Source organism: Barbus barbus (assembly GCF_936440315.1).
Source record: "Barbus barbus genome assembly, chromosome: 6".
Taxonomy (NCBI): Eukaryota; Metazoa; Chordata; class Actinopteri; order Cypriniformes; family Cyprinidae; genus Barbus; species Barbus barbus.
In genome coordinates this window covers 11,346,245-11,365,252 of record NC_136734.1, presented here as the reverse complement: position 1 = coordinate 11,365,252, position 19,008 = coordinate 11,346,245, and the positions used below count along the sequence as shown (strand labels likewise).

Sequence of the window (19,008 nt, the reverse complement as noted above, 5' to 3'; positions counted from 1 at the left end):
AGGCAGACCCTGTCCTTCTCCTTGATGTCGGACAGGGTCAGCCACAAATGCCTCTCCGCTGCCACCATGGCTGCCATGGAGCGGCCGATCGCACGGGCCGACTCCTTGGTGGCGCGGAGAGACAAATCGGCGGTTCTCCTGAGCTCTGCGATATCGTCGGCTCTGATATCCCCGAACTCGTCTAACTCCTTCAGCAGTTCGGCCTGGTACGCCTGCAACACAGCCATCGTGTGCAGACACGCACCAGCCTGTCCTGCTGCCGCATACCCCTTGCCCACTAGGAATGATGTGGTGCGCAGAGGCCTAGTGGGCAGGGTAGGAGCCTTCAAGGACGACGCCGTGGAAGGAGACAGATAGCCCGCAAGCGTCTGCTCAATCCGGGGCATCGCCCTGTATCCACGCCCGTCCAATTCCCGCACATTACCGTAGTAATCTGACGCGGGAACGAAAGGGCGGGATGTATACGGTTTCGCCCAGGATCTCGACACCTCGGTGTGGAGATCGGGGAAAAAAGGAAGGCTCCTGCGTAGAGGTGGCGGCCGCGAGCGCAGGAAACGCTCGTCCAGGAGGCTGGACTGCGGCACAGCTGTTTTCTCGGGGGGCCAACTGATGTCAAGCTTGGCCGCTGCCCGAGTTACCACCTCTAAAAGCTCCTCGTATTGGGGCGAGAGAGGCGGCGCAACCCCTTCAACGCTCGTCACATCAACCTCCTCGGAGGAAGATAGACGAAGCGCTGAGTCCTCATCTCTGGGGGAAGTAACCGCTTCCCCGAGAGACGGGACACCAGATCTGGCGGACACGGGAGGAGATAGAGACATGCCCGTCTCACTCCCGCCAGCCAGATCAGCCTGCGAGCCCCACGAGTGTAGCAGCCGCTCTGCCTCGGCAGCAGCGGGGCCAGCACCGCGTGGGAGGCTCGCGAAGGCTCCCTTCTCAAAGAGAGCCTTCCGGGTGCGGAGTGTGCGCAGCGGGAGCCGCTCACAGTGCGGGCAATCGGCTCCCTCGAGAGCCAACGCCGCATGCTCCGCACTCAAACAGACCACGCACAGGTTGTGTGTGTCCCCACTCGTGATGTAACGAGGGCAGGGACTAACACACAACCTGAAACGCGATCTGGGATCGCCCCTAGTCTTTGCCTTGGCTTTAGGCATAATCTCTTGGGTTTCTAAGACAGACAACACCAAATAAGACTCACAAGACACAAATCAGACTGACAATACACAGAGCGCTTGCTGAATGACAGAAAGCTGATGCCGGCTCCGCCACACGTGCTTATATACTTCCTGGTCGTGACGTCACCCCGCCCGTGACGCCTCGCCCATCCATTAAACTGTTGTATAAAATATTCAGAGCACCGGTTACGCTGATGGCGTTCCCATAGCGTCTTCGGACGTAGCTCGAAGTTCCTGGAAGGGAACCGAGGTATGTATTGAACCGTAGGCTAACTGTATTGTTGCATCCCTAGTGCAAACAATCATATTTGGAACATTAAAATTAATATATTACTCCAATTAAGTATAAAGAATCCAAAGTAATATTTAACGTTAATAATTTTTCAGCAGCAGATTCGGTGACGTGAACTTGAACTTTAAATGAACTTTTATTTATAAAACAAAAGTTAATGAATGATTTCTCCTCCGCCCACCCACAATTAATAAAATTGTAACGTTATTTTTTTATTATTATTTGGCTACCCGACCTACAGGTTACCCACAGCGCCCACGGATAGGCTATAACCGCGCATCATAGGCTACATGAAAGAAAGGGAAATGAGTAAAAATGTGTAATGTAGGTAATGTAATTTTTGCATTATTGTCAAATCTGTAATTGGTTTCTGCAACAAAATGTGAATAGATAAATATTGTGCAATGATGATAATATTATTTTTGTTTGGATTTGTTGGATTAGAATGACTTTATGAACATCTTGAAAATCCTTGATTTGGTCCTGATGTGTTGATCTAATGTTGAAAAATAAATGAACACAAATTTGCAAGATGCAATTTTATAACAAACAAACTTGGTGAAGGACACCTTGTGTTCTACCAAGGTTGTTTTTAAATAGGCTACATAAAAAAACGTAACATAATAAATAATTTCTCTCTTTATACTTTATATTCTATTTATTAACCCAGTTTCACTCAAGAATACAATTAAAGATTTACAATTTCCTGTTTGACCCAGTATTCATTCTGAATATTTATCTTTTTGTAATATATTTTTGGCAGTGACATAGTACATGTTTTACTGATTCTTCCTCCTGACAACGCTCATACAGACCTATTGGATGTTTTCCAATGAGATGTAATGTCTTATTTAGACTTGTGTGACCAAGTCTTAATCTTGATATGTTTTCCTCCTTATGTACTTTGCCCTGTCTTCCTCATCCTTCCCACTTCCTTCTGGATTGTATAAAGGTGCCTGCCTGTGTTTCCCTTGTTCCATTTATCTTGCCATTTGCTGATGATTTTACTTTTAATTATTTTCTTTATTTCTGTTTTGCTAAATAAAATGTTGATTGTATTTTCTTGCCTAATTGCTTCCTTTGTTAATTAATCTGCTATTTCATTGCCTTTAACTCTCCTGTGAGCTGGCACCCATAAATGTAACCACTATATTCAAATTGTGAAGTCTGAAAAGAGTTTCATATATTTCATTAACTATGTCTTGCCTACTCCGAGATGAAAATTACTGTAAGGATATTAATGCTGAACTTGAATCTGAGCACAGAATAACTTTTAGTTGAATTTGTTAATCTACCCAGTGCAGAGCTGTTACAATGGCTATTAACTCAACTGTATAAACTGCCAGGTGATCTGATGTTCTCCTATTGATAGACTAGGAAAAAAATCTTTAAAAGTCAGTAGCAAAAACAAAAATATTACCAGCACAAACAAACGAGACTATGTGGGGTAAATTTGGAGTATAGGGGGCTGAGTGGCCTCAGAATGATCACTATTTATTTTCTAAAAAAACCAAAGCAACACAAACAAAGTGCACAAACCAGCAAAAACAAAGAAGGCTATTTGGGGTAAATTTGAAACATGACCTCAGAATGATCACTATTTTTTTATAAAAAAAAAAAAAAATGAAGCAGCACAAACTAAATTTTTTACAGCACAAACCAGCAAAAATGAAGCACAAACAAATCAAATTATTTTTGGGTGAATTTGGAGCTTCACGGGACTGTAGGAATGTATGTTTCCTGATCTAATCCTATTTTTCTTGCTATATCCACTCTCTTGACTTCATTATAATTCTGAAACATGATCGTGTCATCTGATCCTTACTAGAAACGGAGAAAATACACGTTTGTTACATAACAATGGGAGTAGGGATGGGTATCGTTAAGGTTTTAACGGTATTACTACTCTTATCGATACTGCTTGTCGATCCGGTACTTTAACGGTATTCTTATCGGTACTTTTTGTTTTACTTTGTTTCTTTGTTCATATTCTTACAGTATCTTATCTTATGTATATAAAACACTAAAAATGCCTGCACTTCATCAATTTGTAAATGCACCAGTGTGCAGGTATTTGTAGTGTTTTATATACATAAGATAAGATACAGTAACAACATGAACAAAGAAACAAAGTAAAACAAACTGACAAATACAATAAAACAAACACACAAACGAAATTAAATAAACAGTGCTTTCATTTTCATTTTCAGGTCTACTAATATTAATGTTCAGGTAAGTAATAGTTACAAAAGTAATCAAATGCAAATGTATAGTTTTCACTGTATGTACTGATAGATTTATGTTTATTAAAGCTATAACGTTGTTCAGATTAAGAGCTGTGGGTGATTTTCTCTTTGCATTTTGTTCTTTGATTAACATTGATGGCTCAAGCTCCAGTCTGACACTTTAAGACAATATACTGACACGCATCGGATTTTCTCCCAACCGTTCTCGTCCACTTAAAACAAAAGTGAAGACTCTCATAACCGGCCATTTTGACCGGCCCGAAGCTCAAAGTGTACTTTGCTTGTCCGTTTTGGAGCATGCTGCCGCGCAGGCACACGCGCGCACACATTTCAGCCTGGGGAACAGCAGATTGTACTTTCAACGTTTTACTATCAAATATGTCCTGCAATGTAGCAACAGTAAAGACGGCATTTTATAACAATCACTGATTGAGCTGATTCAGATGTTAAGTTTTGTTTCGGAGGAACGAATCCGCGCCGCTATGAAGGGAAGGGAGTTGTGCTAGAAGAAATGCGGCTATAATCCTTGGAAGCCAAAATCGAAAGAAAAAAAAATACTTAGCTTAATATAACAGCCACAGGCCTAAAGTGTGAGCAGATGTTTGAATAGTTGGTTCTCTCCTCTATCATAATTAAACAGGACTTTCATGTTGCGTGTGCTGAAGCTCCTCCGCGTGAGCGCGATCTGGCTTCTGAATTGCGCATAGCAAAAATGCATCATAGACAAATGTTTGAATATTATTGCACATAAAAACAGCTGGCGACATTATATATATATATATAGAGAGAGAGAGAAGCAACAATAAATGTATGTGTGTTTTCTTAATTTCTCCAATACCGACAGAAGTACCGATAACGTCCGAGCTTATCGATACTCCGGTCTTTCATAATTTAGCCCCGAGACCGATTTAATACCGAGTTTCGGTACCCATCCCTAAATGGGAGGAAAACTATTTAAAGCTGAAAATTATTATTTACATCTCCAGTTAAAGATTAATAGCTCACGACTATGGAGGACCAAACCTGCATAAATTAAATATGAATAAATAAATATATTAATGAATAAATAGACTTCCTTTTTTTATTTCTGGCACTAATGCGAATAACGTTCTGTGAAAATAACTTGCAACTCTCCAGCTGATCTGCCACATCCCGTAGCAAACTGGACAACGAATTACTACTTTCTTTGAAAACTCTCATCTCTATCGCTTAGCTGGTCTGACGATGCGACGCGTGAGCTCTCAACCAATGATGCACTGAAGCTACACAAGAACCACCTCCCTCATTTCCATGTTACACATGGAAAAGTACAAATAAATGAATAAATAAATCTAAAAATAAATACACTTGGGAATAAATCATTCTAAAAAAATGAATGCATAAATATATAAATAAATGTATAAATAATATAAAAAGAAATTAAAAAGAAATAAAAATGAATGAAAATAAATGAAAATAAAAATAAATGAAGGGGGGGAAATGTAATTTTATTACAAATTAATCATTTATTTTATCAAGTCGTTTATACATTTATTTATTTTCCTTTATTTTCCACATTTATTTATCTATTTATTCATTAATTTATTTATTCATTTATTCATTCATTTATTCATATTTAATTGCAGGTTTGGTCCTCCATACATGGCACAGTTTAGCCCTGGAATGAATACGTGGAAGTGATCATGCGTATTAATATATTCTAATGTTCCAAATATGATTGTTTGCACTCTACTTTAACACTGGATTTGGCTATAAACCATAAATATTTGACTGAAACTTGTCTATTATTATTATTTTTTTTTTTTTTGCATGAACTTTAACTTTGAAATGTTTTAACTGTTGCCCCGCCTCTTAATTCTCAAACTCTTATATTACATTCCTTTCTATGGTCTCGTGCTAGAAAAACACGAATGAACATTGTACTTTGCCAGTTTTCCATCTCGTGTTGGTAGGTGGCGTGTGCCACAGTTTGCTTTGCCGATTGCGAAACGTGATTGGTAAACAGTTTGCCAGAATATACTCTGACCTTGCACTCGCGCCGCGGTCCTAGGGCGGACATTACCACAAAAGCCCAAATGGCGCCACACTTCAGCTTTGTACACTGAAACGAGAACTGGAACACTTCTTTAATCCTCCATTACTGGCAGCGAACTATATTAACGCTAACATTAGTGGAGTGCCCCGATGCTAGTATTTCCTGTCACTGTTTAAGTTCAGAGATGAAGACTGATATCTAGCGGTCAGGATATGAACTCAAAACGAAACAACTGCTATGAATCTTGTATGATTTTTTTTTTCCTTTTTTTTTTTTTTAAATATTGATATTCCATTTTGGAGAATCGATAAAGTATCGCCAAACAAAATATCGCGATACTTGTTATGCGTCGGTGGTTGTAGCAATAGAGGCGCAATACGAAGGAGTAAACAAAAAGGAATATTCTTTAATCAATGGCATCAACACACGTAAGACATTAGTTAACTTAAGATCAGACAAACACAAAGGCAAAACTGAGGACTTATAAAGGGGCTGGAACAAACGAGGAAACAAGGTAATTGAATCAAACACAGGTGATGAATATAACTAATTAACAAAACTTGGTCAGAAACTAAAACAGGAAGAACCAAATAAGGACAAAAAGGAAACTAAACAAACAGTTCTGTTACAGATATCGGGGGGCGGGCGTCCTGGAGGCTGGAGCAGAACCAGGCTAGGATAGTGAAGCCTCCAGGACGGATCAGGAGCCTTTGGAGACCATGTCAGGACTGGAAATTCGGGAGGCCATGGCGGAACTGGAGACTTGGGAATCCATGGTGGATCCGGAGCCTTGGGAGGCCATGGCAGGACTGGAGATTCGGGAGACCATGGCGGATCTGGGGCCTTGGAAGGCCATGATGGGTCTGGGTCCTCGGGAGACCATGGCGGATCTGGGGCCTTGGAAGGCCATGATGGGTCTGGGTCCTCGGGCGACCATGGCGGATCTGGATCCTCGGGCGGCCATGGCGGATCTGGGTCCTCGGACGACCATGGCGGATCAGGGTCCTCGGGCGACCATGGCGGATCTGGATCCTCGGGCGGCCTTGGCGGGTCGGGGTCCTCGGGCGGCCTTGGCGGGTCGGGGTCCTCGGGCGGCCTTGGCGGATCGAGATCCTCGGACGACCATGGCGGATCGGGGTCCTCGGGCGACCATGGAGGATCGGGGTCCTCGGGCGGCCTTGGCGGATCGGGGTCCTCGGGCGGCCTTGGCGGATCGGGATCCTCGGACGGCCATGGTGGATCGGGGTCCTCGGGAGGCCATGATGGATCTGGGTCCTTTGTGGCCTTGGCCTTTGGCCTGGCCACACAAACTGCGGCTATATGGCCCCCCCCCCAAATTTCTTTGGGAAAGTTCCCCTCTGGGGCCCACCTTGGAGGAGAGGGTTCTTGGGGGCGCTCTGGAGGAGCGGACTCTTGGGGGCGCTCTGAAGGAGCGGGCACTTGAGGGCGCTCTGGAGGAGCGGGCACTTGAGGGCGCTCTGGAGGAGCGGGCGCTTGAGGGCGCTCTGGAGGAGCGGACTCTTGAGGGCGCTCTTGCAGCGCGGACACTTGAGGGCGCACGGGAGGCGCGAAGCTGGATAGAACCAGCGGAGACGAAGGAGGGCTGGATGGGACCAGCGGAGACGCAGGAGGGCGCTCTTGCAGCGCAGACATTTGAGGGCGCTCTTGCAGCGCGGACACTTGAGGGTGCACGGGAGGCACGAAGCTGGATAGTACCAGCGGAGATGAAGGAGAGCTGGACGGGACCAGCGGAGATGCAGGAGGGCGCTCTTGCAGCGCGGACACTTGAGGGTGCACGGGAGGCGCGAAGCTGGATAGAACCAGCGGAGACGAAGGAGGGCTGGCTGGGACCAGCGGAGACGCAGGAGGGTGCTCTGGCAGCACGGACACTTGGGGGCGCTCTTGCAGCGCGGATATTAGAGGGCGCGCTTGCCGCGCGGACATTAGAGGGCGCGCTTGCCGCGCGGACATTAGAGGGCGCTCTTGCAGCGCGGACATTAGAGGGCGCACGGGAGGTGCGGGGCTGGACGGGACCAGCGGGAAATCAGGTGGGCTGGATGGGACCATCATCGCCGTAAACGGCGCAACGTTCATCGCCTGTTGCGGCGGTTTCCACATCGCCGCGGGCAGAACATCCTTCGCCGTGGATAAGGCTCCGGCTCGGGGTCGGAGACTCTCCAAACACCGGATGATGGCTTCTCTCCAAGTGAGGTCGGAGGTGTCTGGGAGCTCTCGCTGCTGGTGGTGCGTGAGCCCGAGCCGGAGCAGCATCTTGAGGGTCCCATCTTCGAGTGAGCTGACGAGGGCGAGAGGCGCAAATGCCATCACATAGCTGATGGGGTCCTGGATGGCGTGAGCCAGCTCAAAAAATTGCGCGAGCTCGCCCATCATCTGTGTCGGTCTGATCTTCTGTTATGCGTCGGTGGTTGTAGCAATAGAGGCGCAATACGAAGGAGTAAACAAAAAGGAATATTCTTTAATCAATGGCATCAACACACGTAAGACATTAGTTAACTTAAGATCAGACAAACACAAAGGCAAAACTGAGGACTTATAAAGGGGCTGGAACAAACGAGGAAACAAGGTAATTGAATCAAACACAGGTGATGAATATAACTAATTAACAAAACTTGGTCAGAAACTAAAACAGGAAGAACCAAATAAGGACAAAAAGGAAACTAAACAAACAGTTCTGTTACAATACTAACGTGTATCGATATTTTCTTACACCCAAACTTCTGAATTAAAGAGCCAATCGCTAATCGGTAAAGTCAGCATGTCACTGCAGCTGCCATTAGAAGTTCCGGTTGCTACAGAAACAGTCAGCGCTCTGAGACACACGCTCAAGACTGTGCATGCGCACAGAAATAAGCTTTTTATAATGCTATTTGAACAAAAGAAACAACATTTATGACAGTTTTTGTCCAATTTCATTGGTGATTTTAAATATGAAATTTAATCGTAAGCTTAGTGAACAGTTTTGGAGAATTTGATGTTTCCCCATACAAAGTGATAAAGTGACATGACTTGTCATTAATGAAGTTCTCTACGCTGCACAGTGAATCTCAGTGACTTAATTTTTTTTTTTTGAGACTTACTTTGGGGCCTGTTTTAAATAATTGGTTACATTATAATAACCATGTAAAATTATTTGTGATTAAGTAAAGGAAATTTAAAAGTAGTATTTGTTGAATAATAGTAGAATAGACAAACTAAAAAAATAAAAAAATCAATGTTATCTTTTCCATAGGATGTCGCCACACGATGGGGCACCAAGCAAAAAACGATAGAGAGGGTGCTGAAGCAACTGAAGCTGAAGCAACATAAGACGTGTCCTGGTTGAAGATCGAAAACATGGCCACCTCAACCCAACTTGGCAGGATGTTTCTGCGTTGCTGATAATGCAGCAATGAAGCCAGTGGCTGATTTCATGGATGTCCTCTCAGGGGAAAAATATGTCACTGTGTCCTCAGTAAAGCCTGTGTTGGAACTTCTTAAAGGTATACTTTTATCACCAGACCCTAGTGACACTGCACTGACAGCAAACATAAAGGCAAACATGTGCAGGGTATTGACAGAGAAATACAGCCCATCTGAAATCCAAAACCTTCTGACAAAGGCAACCATCTTAGATCCAAGGTATCGTAGTACCATGAAGGATGCGGAGATCTTGGATGATGTCAACGAAAAGCTCTTGCAAGAACTACTATAGTAGTGAACAGGGAAGAAGGAAAAGGAGAAAGTGACAATGGTGAGAGCTGCGTTGAAACTGCAGGGGAAAATGAAGGATCTGAATCTGAACCTCCAGCAACCAAGAAGAGGCTGTGTGACCTTCTCCAGAACAGAAGAACCCAACTTACAAGTCACCGGACTCAGGCATTGGTTCCAAAAAGAGTGCAGGCCAAGTTCCTCCAGGAAGAAGCACTTCATGCATCATCTGATCCCTTGATGTGGTGGCGTGATAACCATAGAAGATTTCGCCTATTAGCCAAGTTAGCACTAGCTCAGGAAAGAATGTTTAGCACAGCTGGTAAAATTTTTACCCCAGAGAGATCCTGCCTTAAGCCCCACAAGGTAAACATGTTGGTGTTCCTTTTCTCGGAATCTGCCTAACAATTAAAAATGGATCTGGTAGCTGATATGGCCTGTTGAGGCATCTGTGCCTCTGTGTGAGACACTATTATAAAAGTCTAAACTGACTTTGTTAAACATATTACTTTGTTTTGTTCTAGTTCTCGTTACCTTGCACATTTTTGTTAACAAAGGTGTATTTATAATTTTTTTTTATTATTGATTTAGCATACATTTTTTCACATTATGATTCCAATGTCTCAATATTCTTAAGAATAAAATGTTCTTTGCTCTTTAAAAGAGTGTACTTGCATTATTATGCTATTATATTGTCATACTGCCATTATATAATCAGTGGCATAACATTTTTTAAATGACAATAATATAATTTATCGCAATTAATTTTGGTACACTATATCGCACAACAAAAAGTAGTTACTGCGACAGCCCTAGGTGTTACTTGGATATCTAAAGAGCTCCAGTAAAGGGTTAACACACACACACACACACACACACACACACACAAGGGTTTTCCTAAATCACATGAAAAAGAGAAGGGGTTAAAAAAACAAATTCTGTATTACAAAGAAACAACACTACGCACGATAAAGCAAAAGCTATACAGCTCACTCACTATATGAGGATTCACTATATGTGAATTGAAAAACGATTTAAAATTCAATTAAACAATTGAGACTAAGATGTACAATTAAATATATAATTAAGATTGTTTGCCCTTTTTACTCAATTGTGAAACCCAGACAAAGGGATTGAGCGTGTTATGCTGACCAGGCTTCTTTTACTCATATACTCTTACCAGAGGAGAACTAGCCCCCAACTGAGCCTGGTTTCTCCCAAGGTTTTTTTTTTTTTTCTTTCTGTCACAGAGGAAGTTTTGGTTCCTTGCCGCTGTCGCCTCTGGCTTGCTCAGCTGAGGACACTTAATTTCTAGCGATTATCGTCAATTTGATCTCGCAGATACTATTTAAACTAAACTGAGCTAGACAATGACATCACTGAATTCAATAATGAAATGCCTTAACTGAAAATTGAGTGTTTAATCTTATTTTTATACATTACTGACACTCTATCCTCCAATTTGATACTGTTAAGTGCTTTGACACAATCTGTATTGTTAAAAGCGCTATATAAATAAAGGTGACTTGACTTATACTCAAGTAGAATTAACAGACCAGAAAAATGTAGGCTGAAATTGTAGTTAAACATAAAAACACATAAAATAGGAAAGGCAATTGACCCAAGAAACAAATTCAGTGTAGACCAGGGGTGTCAAACTCAGTTCCTGGAGGGCCGCAGCCCTGCATAGTTTGGTTCCAACACTGCTTCAATACACAAACCATGTAGTTTTCAAATAAGCCTGAAGGACTTGATAAGCTGGATCAGGTGTGTGTTTGCATCTTAGACTTAGTTCACATTGCAGACTAAAGTGGCCCAAATCCGACTTTTTTGCCCAAATGTAACCCATATCTGATTTTCTTATGACAGTCTGAACAGCACAAATCAGATTTTTCACTTTCATATGTGGTCCTAAATCGGATACATATCCGATGTTTTGCAATGCGACTTCAGTCTGAACGGCCATGTCGCATTTCATGTGATTTTTACGTCATTGAAATGCGACATACGTCACAATTCTGCGCTGGAGGAGGCGGGAAGATTTAAATCACAATGACAGACAATATATAGACAATAATATCACTTCGTTATTTAGGCTCCGATTGTACATTAACTTAAAAATTGCTAAACACACACTAACACGAGCAGCATCCATTTTTATTTCTGCAAACACAGTGCACTGCGTCTGACGTCACGTCTTCTTCTGCTCATGCGGTTCACTTCAGGGCCATATACAGTTCACACATGAGACTGATGGCAGTTGCATTTAAATGACAATGTGAACAACAGCGCAAAAAAAAAAAAAAAAATTCGGATTTCAGCTAAAAATATGATCGGAGCATTAAGACCTGCAGTGTGAACAAAGTCTCAGGGTTACATCTGAACTCTGCAGGGCTCCAGCCCTCCAAGTTTGACACCCCTGGTGTAGACAGAGGGAAACCCCCCACACACATCCAACCGTACATTGTCTGTATTAGATAACGTTTCTGGGAAGAGTTATAGGTTGCATCTTTAAAAAATATATAGGTTATCTGCCATCATATCAGTTAGCGTATCCCTAATTACTACATAGCCAGGTCTTTTTGTGCAAGCCCCCACACATCATCACTCACACGCCCTCACACATTACACATTAGAAGTAAGGTCCTTGCCCTTTACTTCTGAAACTCTCTATATAAAAATACTTAAAAGAGGAACATTGGCTCAGATTCCTAAAGTGAGTTTATGTGTGTGTGACCTCTTGTGTATCTGCGCAGGCTTGGCAGAGGTAAAAATCAATCATTATGAAGCGTTCTATATAAAAGACCCAAATGCAGACGTGGAGCCTAACAAAAGGCCATAGCCCACCACCAATGACATCAGTCTGTCTGCTGAACCATCCATCCTTTTCTGTCTCTATCTGGCTGTATTATTAATGGAACAAGGACGATAAGAATGGTCACATCCACATAGAAATAAATGCAGCTTTGAATCTCACAGGCACATAAAAATGCAGTGCTTTTTTTGTTTCCATATTTGCTGCTATTCTAATTACACACCCACAACGCTATTTTGTGACATCAGAGATGCACTTTGTCGTTTGAATGGGATGGGACAGCTGCAAGAAAACACAGAATGCAACTGTATCTCCTCGACACAATGCATTAACACAGTTTCTCTTTTTCCTCCATCATCTTTTCCTCTCCTCCTCAAAACGCCTGAATGCTGAGAGCCGAGCAAGAACACTACCCCTCTCCACCCTCCCTCTCCCTTCTCTCTCTCTCTCTCTCTCTCATCCGTATTCGAATCATCGCAGACAGAAAAAGAACCCTTGAGAAACAACTCACCTGAAACATGTCTTGACATTCCCTGGCTATATCCGTTGAAGCCTCCTTGTGTTTTCCTTGTACATCCTCCAAAGCATATATTCCTAAAACCTAGTACATGCACAGACTCTCCATTCTGTGCTCAGACCGGTTCCAGACCCCCCAGGCCTGGACTCACTGGCTAGTCGGCAGCCTGCGTGCTTCGCTGCCTGCCTACTGTTCCCTAGTCCATGATGTCACAAAGCCCTCGCAGCTTTATTGGCCAAGGGGCTGCATGTTAATAAAGGCAGCTGCCAAGGAGAGGGGGAGGGAGGCAGCCAGAAAAACTGGATCTGTTGTTTCATAGACCGGTAGAAGCCAGGTAGGTTTTTTTTTATTATTATTTATGTATTATTATTTTTATTCCACCCAGTTTCATTTGGAGTAAAAAAAACAGTGTGATAATACCATGTTTTTTTTTTTTTTTTTTATAAATATATATATATATATATATTTTTTTTTTTGTGAGTTTTAGGTAGACATTTGCTTGTCACTTATTTATTTAGCCCCACCATGATGGAGTACCATGTACATGTCATGGTATGTAATATCAAAAACATAAAATGTAATAAAATTGTAACCTGTGTGTGTAAACATCCATTTATACCATGACTAGTTATACCTTTAGCCCAGCCTACCCACAATTAATCTGCGGGCAGTTATACAAAACAAAGTCCTACTGCAACTTTCCCTAATTTGTGTATGATTATTTTAATTCATTCTTTTTCCTCTTGCTCACCTTTGATTGGCTGATGGCTGTAGCAGCTGCTGTCTTAAGGTGGTGTCTTAGCTGCTTGGAATCAGAATCACACTGGTTGTCCTGACAACCTTATGGTCCTAGGGGTCAACAGGCCTGGGCTGCGTTTCCCAAAAGCATTGTAAAAGTTTGTAAAAATGATCGTACGACTGATCTTAATATTACGGTCCGTTTCCCAAAAGGATCGTAACTTAAGTAGCACTTGAAAATCATCGTAGATCTACGAGTGCTCTGGAGTAATCGTAAAGCCCTACGTGCATCGTAAGAAGACAGAAGTATGAGGTCACCTGCAGGACAATCGGCAGATTACACCTTTCATTTTATTCAAGTGCTATGTGATTATAATTAAAGCTTTTGATTGTACTTTTTTGTACACTTTATTACTAATTTTTTTTTTTATTTATATAAAATGAAATTAAGTAATTAAAAAGGGCAGAAAACCAAAAAAAACATAACCCCCCCTCCCATCTAAATTAAATGACTGAACAAAAAAAGAATAAAAGAAGTAGGTAATATGCTTCAAAGACTGGGAAAAATAGGGATAAACTAATAAAAATCTGTCAATGGCTTTCTGAAAGCACGAAAACCAGCCATGTATTGGACCCGGAAATAATGTCTCTACAGCAGTGCTTCTCAAACCTGTCCTGGACGTCCCCCTGTCCTGCATCTTTTGTATGTCTCCCTTATCTAACACACCTGATTCCACTCATCAACTCATTAGTAGAGACTGCACATTTTGGCTGCATCCGAAACCGCCTACTTCTCTACTATATAGTAGGGGAAATGCAGTAGGCGAGCGAATAAGTATGTCCGAAACCTCAGTATTCATAGACGAGTAGGCAGGAATTACCTGGGTGACATACTAATTCTCACAAGATTCGGACGTGCGTCTACTTAAAGTGCATCCGAAACCGCCTACTTCTCTACTATATAGTAGGGGAAAAGCAGTAGGTGAACGAATAAGTATGTCCGAAACCTCAGTATTCATAGACGAGTAGTCGAGAAGTTCCCGGATGTCCTACTGCTTCAGCCCAGATTCTTGAGTGTTCATCCGATGCACACTTTTCTATCCCAGAAGCCCGCGTGAGAGGATACGTCATCATCCAACGTGACGGAGATCAGCGATGCGGGTGTTTACAAATGTGAGTATTATCGATCAAAAACACGGTTACATGTGTTAAAATCACATTTCTTGAGCTACTGTATAGTAAACTGTTGATTTGCTGAAGGTGTAGATGCTAGACAGTAACGTTACAGTATATTTGTATAGTGAACAGCTCCAGTAAACACTCCATAGTGCATTTACATAAACCTTATAATGTTACATCTTAAAGACCATTAAATGTCTATTTAATAAGAGACAGGAACATATTCTAAAAGAATATTCAAAGGCTCTCAATGAGCTGAAAACCTTTCAGTTACTGAAATGAATAAAAATGATTTTAAATCTTAAGGTTTCGTTTATTTTAATGATTGTAATTTCAAACGAAGCTGTTACAGCGCTTTTCTGATTCTTGATTTCTGTGCATTTGATGCAGAGGTTTTGTGCTGGAGCAGGTGACAGCGGGATTTGTGGGAAAAAAAGGAAAACAAAAATATAAAGTAAGAACTCATTTTGTTACTTCTAATACAGAAATCAAATGACATTGTGCTGTTAAAATGACCGCTTGTGTATTATGTTTGTGCATCTTTGTATGATTTGAAATGTGTGCAGTGAGGATGGAGAAGTCCACAGCAACATCCTGGAAATGATCCAGTGCCATGAATGAGACGCTCAATCACTCCACCTGACCTTACTGCCTCATCTGGACCGGATGCTGCTGTGGTCTCTTCATCTTCAGTGACCCCAGAGCCAGCGACAGCATCTAGATAAAGACCAAAAGAAATTGAAGATGTGATTTTATTCAAGTTTTTTCCTGCTGGTTTCTGTTCATACAACATCAGTCAATGGAGCACGAGTTTCAGAAGCTTCAAAAGCATCGTCAAATAATTTCATGAAGAATCTGAAAGTTAGGCTCCATTGACTGATATTGTATGAACAGAAACCAGCAGGACAAACACACACACACACACACACACACACACAAGGATTGAACAGTGTGGATGTGTGTAAATAACGACTGAATGTATATGTTTGGGTGAACTAACCCTTTAAAGCCCCAAATAGAAATTGTATGAAATATATGTAAGCATGTATATTATAGAAGTACTTTGAAGAAATAAACTTTAAGAAACAAGCAGCTTTGTTGAGCGTTTGTGCCCAAGGCACAAAAAAAGCATTTACATTTAATTATTTTTTTTTTTTTACATTTAATGTTTTGTAAATTTACAATTATGCATTTGGCAGCTAGATTTTCCCACATGCGTTCTCCTGCTCTTGCTTCAAGATTGTGTGTGGTACAGGGGTGTCATCATGGTCTTCCTCATCCTCTCTGTGCACTCAGGCAACGATAGCCTCGATGTCCCTTTCTCATCCATGATCAGATTCAGTCTGACTGCAGCAGTGAGGGACATGATGGACAGCAGAGACAGGTGAAGCTGGACACGGTGGTCTTCATCAGAATAAAGCTGCAGAACTGGCTCAGCTGTGTTGAGATGCAGTGGGATGTGGGGTCACTGCCTGTAAATACATGATTTTTAGAACAATTATGTTTGAATAAAGCTTTTTCATGTGTTGTTGACTAGTTTATTTATTGTCATGGTTACTTTTATTTACATTTTACTCATTTGTCATGTTTCCTGTTGTCAGTAAATAAAACATTGTTTCATTAACATATGCATTAATTCATTACTTGACTGAAAATTGAGATGTATTCACCTTGGCTGCATTTGTCTAGTGTACAGTCATGCATAGCTCTGGCATATGAAAAAGAAAATTACATTTAGCTTGTTTTACAAAAAAATATAATTAATTATTGGTCAGCATTTATCATTATTATTGTTCATAAGTGTTGGGCAACCAATGCATTCTGAAGGAATCTTAATTTCTAAGTAGTAATACTTACATTTTTGGAGTAAAATCAACAATCCTCTCCAAAGGTAAGATCTTTGAGTAGCTGATTGACACAGAAATTACAAACATGGAGGAAAACATACTAGGTAGGGTTGTGGATTTATTGATGCTTTGAGATGTTTGTGCGCCTGTCGCTCTTATTTTATTTGTGTTATTTATTATTACTGCAGAACATACAAGCTCGGGAAAAGATGGTAGTAGCTTTAACAATGAACAATCATAATGACACAAAAGAAAAGAGAAAGAAAACAACTAGAATTGGTTTGCGTACATCATAGTATGAGACAGGGACAAAAAGAATAAATATCTGAATAATCATAAAATTAATATAATCATAATGCATTAAAATTGCATTTGTTTTTGTTATTTATAAGCCTCAGGGATGAAACCAGAGGGACATTCAACAAGAAAAAGAGGAAAACAAAGGAGATTTAAGCCAGTTTTGCATGTGGATGAACGATTTTGGTTTTTCATAATAAAAAATAATATCTTTAAGGATTAAACTGTATGGTTATATTAGTTGAGTTAAAAATATAAAAACTTAAATCAACCCTAAATTTGTTGGTTATACTACAATCATAAGGGCAGCTGTTTCTTCAACAAGACCAAAAATGAGCACATTTCATCAGCATCAAAATATTTACAGATAGATGAATTAAACCTGTCGCTCATATCTTTTTTTTTGCACTTGTTATAACGTCATAGATCACATGATAACGTCAACATGGCGGATCTCATTCATACTCAACGAGATTTGGCTGTAAAGTACGTACTCTTTTAGCGCTCGTTAAGTAAATACTTCTTGAAAAAAAGTACCTTCTCGTTGAGTATGCGGCTTCGGATGCAGCCTTTGTATGTCTCCCTAATCAGAACTGGGTGTATCTGATTAGGGAGACATACAAAATGTGCAGGCCAGGGGGTCCTCCAGGACAGGTTTGTGAAGCACTGCTCTACAGATATTACATACAATAATATTTATTATTATTATTATTATTATACATAGTATATTAATATTATACTTATATTTAATATTATAAGGCCTAAATCCGAGCTGTCTGGAATGCAGCATTAGGTTAACATTTCAATAAACGAGTGTGTACTACAAATACGAGCCATTCTATAAATTGACATTTCAGCACTTGACCAACAGATAGCGACTCCTGAGTAGCACTTAAAGCACGGCTACGTGCGATTGTGTTAAGTGCATTTTTGGGAAACGCACGTGAAACAATAACGAACGTTCATAAAATGACTCGTAGAAAACTCCCTTTAGTGTTAAGATCAATCGTTATCAGGAAACTTGGCCCTGATATATACATATGTGATGCTGATCTGTGAAGGGAAACTGTAATTGTAACATATTTAGATATAGGGTCAGCAGTGCATTATGATTAATGCATGAACCAATGCCCTATTCAGTGAAATAAATAGAAACAAAGGTCTATTGTTTCTTTTTACTTCCAAATAATAATAATAATAATAACAATCATCATCATCATCATTTCTTTGCTCCACAAATCTAAAAACATGGATTTGTTTACAAACCCATCATTAACAAACACACACACACACACACACACACACACACACACACACACACACAAAATCAATTAACCTCAAAACTGTTTTGACTTACTAAATCTCACAAATGTTGATATTCAGATGATAAAATGACAAAATTAAAAATAGCATAGCCATTCATCAGAATTGCTGAGATTTTGTGCTGTATATAGTCAGTCGTATCCCACTGTCACATGTATCACCAATCAAGTCAAGTCAAGTCACTATTATTTGTATAGCGCTTTCAACAATGCAAATTGTGTCAAAGCAGCTTTACATAAGCTTGATATAAAGCTGGGTGGCTTTACATCAGCTTTACAGTATTTAGATGGGGAAATAGTGTGTCGAAATAGTGTCATTCTCCTCTGGCCAGACAAAATCAGCAGTTTAAATCTAGGCTGCAGCAGAGTCAGATTGTGCAAGGGACTCATCTGGTTCCTGTGGTCTTGTCCCGATCGGCGTCTAGGAGACAGGGTCTTCACTGGGGATCAGTCTCTGGGGCTCATCTAGTTGTCCTGGTCTCCGCTGGTGTTCAGGGCTGTAGAGGCCATCTCTAGGTGCTGATCCACCATCTGATCTGGATACAGTCTGGATGGCTACGGTGACCTCGGAATAAGAAAGAAACTAATATTAATACTAACTAACTAATATTAGCGTAGATGCCATTCTTCTAACAATGTAACAAGTACATTGGGTGTTTTTGGAAGTGTTCCTGGTTCCGGTTGACCTAATTAATGCAGCCTAAAAATCCTTTAACGGATTTAAATTATAGAAATGCGATTATATGTGCATTATATGTAAGGCAGGTTAAAGAGATGGGTCTTTAATGTAGATTTAAACTGACAGAGTATGTCTGCTTCCCAAACAGTGTTAGGTAGATT

At 41.0% G+C, this 19,008-nt stretch overlaps 1 protein-coding gene across 1 annotated transcript in view; it reads right to left on the bottom strand.

The window, feature by feature from the left end:
* LOC306870862 (serine/threonine-protein kinase PAK 3) overlaps positions 1 to 12,988 on the bottom strand; it is a gene marked incomplete at its 3' end in the record, with an annotated part of 285,953 nt that extends 272,965 nt beyond the window's left edge. The window contains exon 1 of the mRNA XM_079418334.1: positions 12,780 to 12,988. The remainder of the gene's footprint in view (positions 1 to 12,779) is intronic.
* Between the last annotated feature and the right edge of the window lie 6,020 nt (positions 12,989 to 19,008).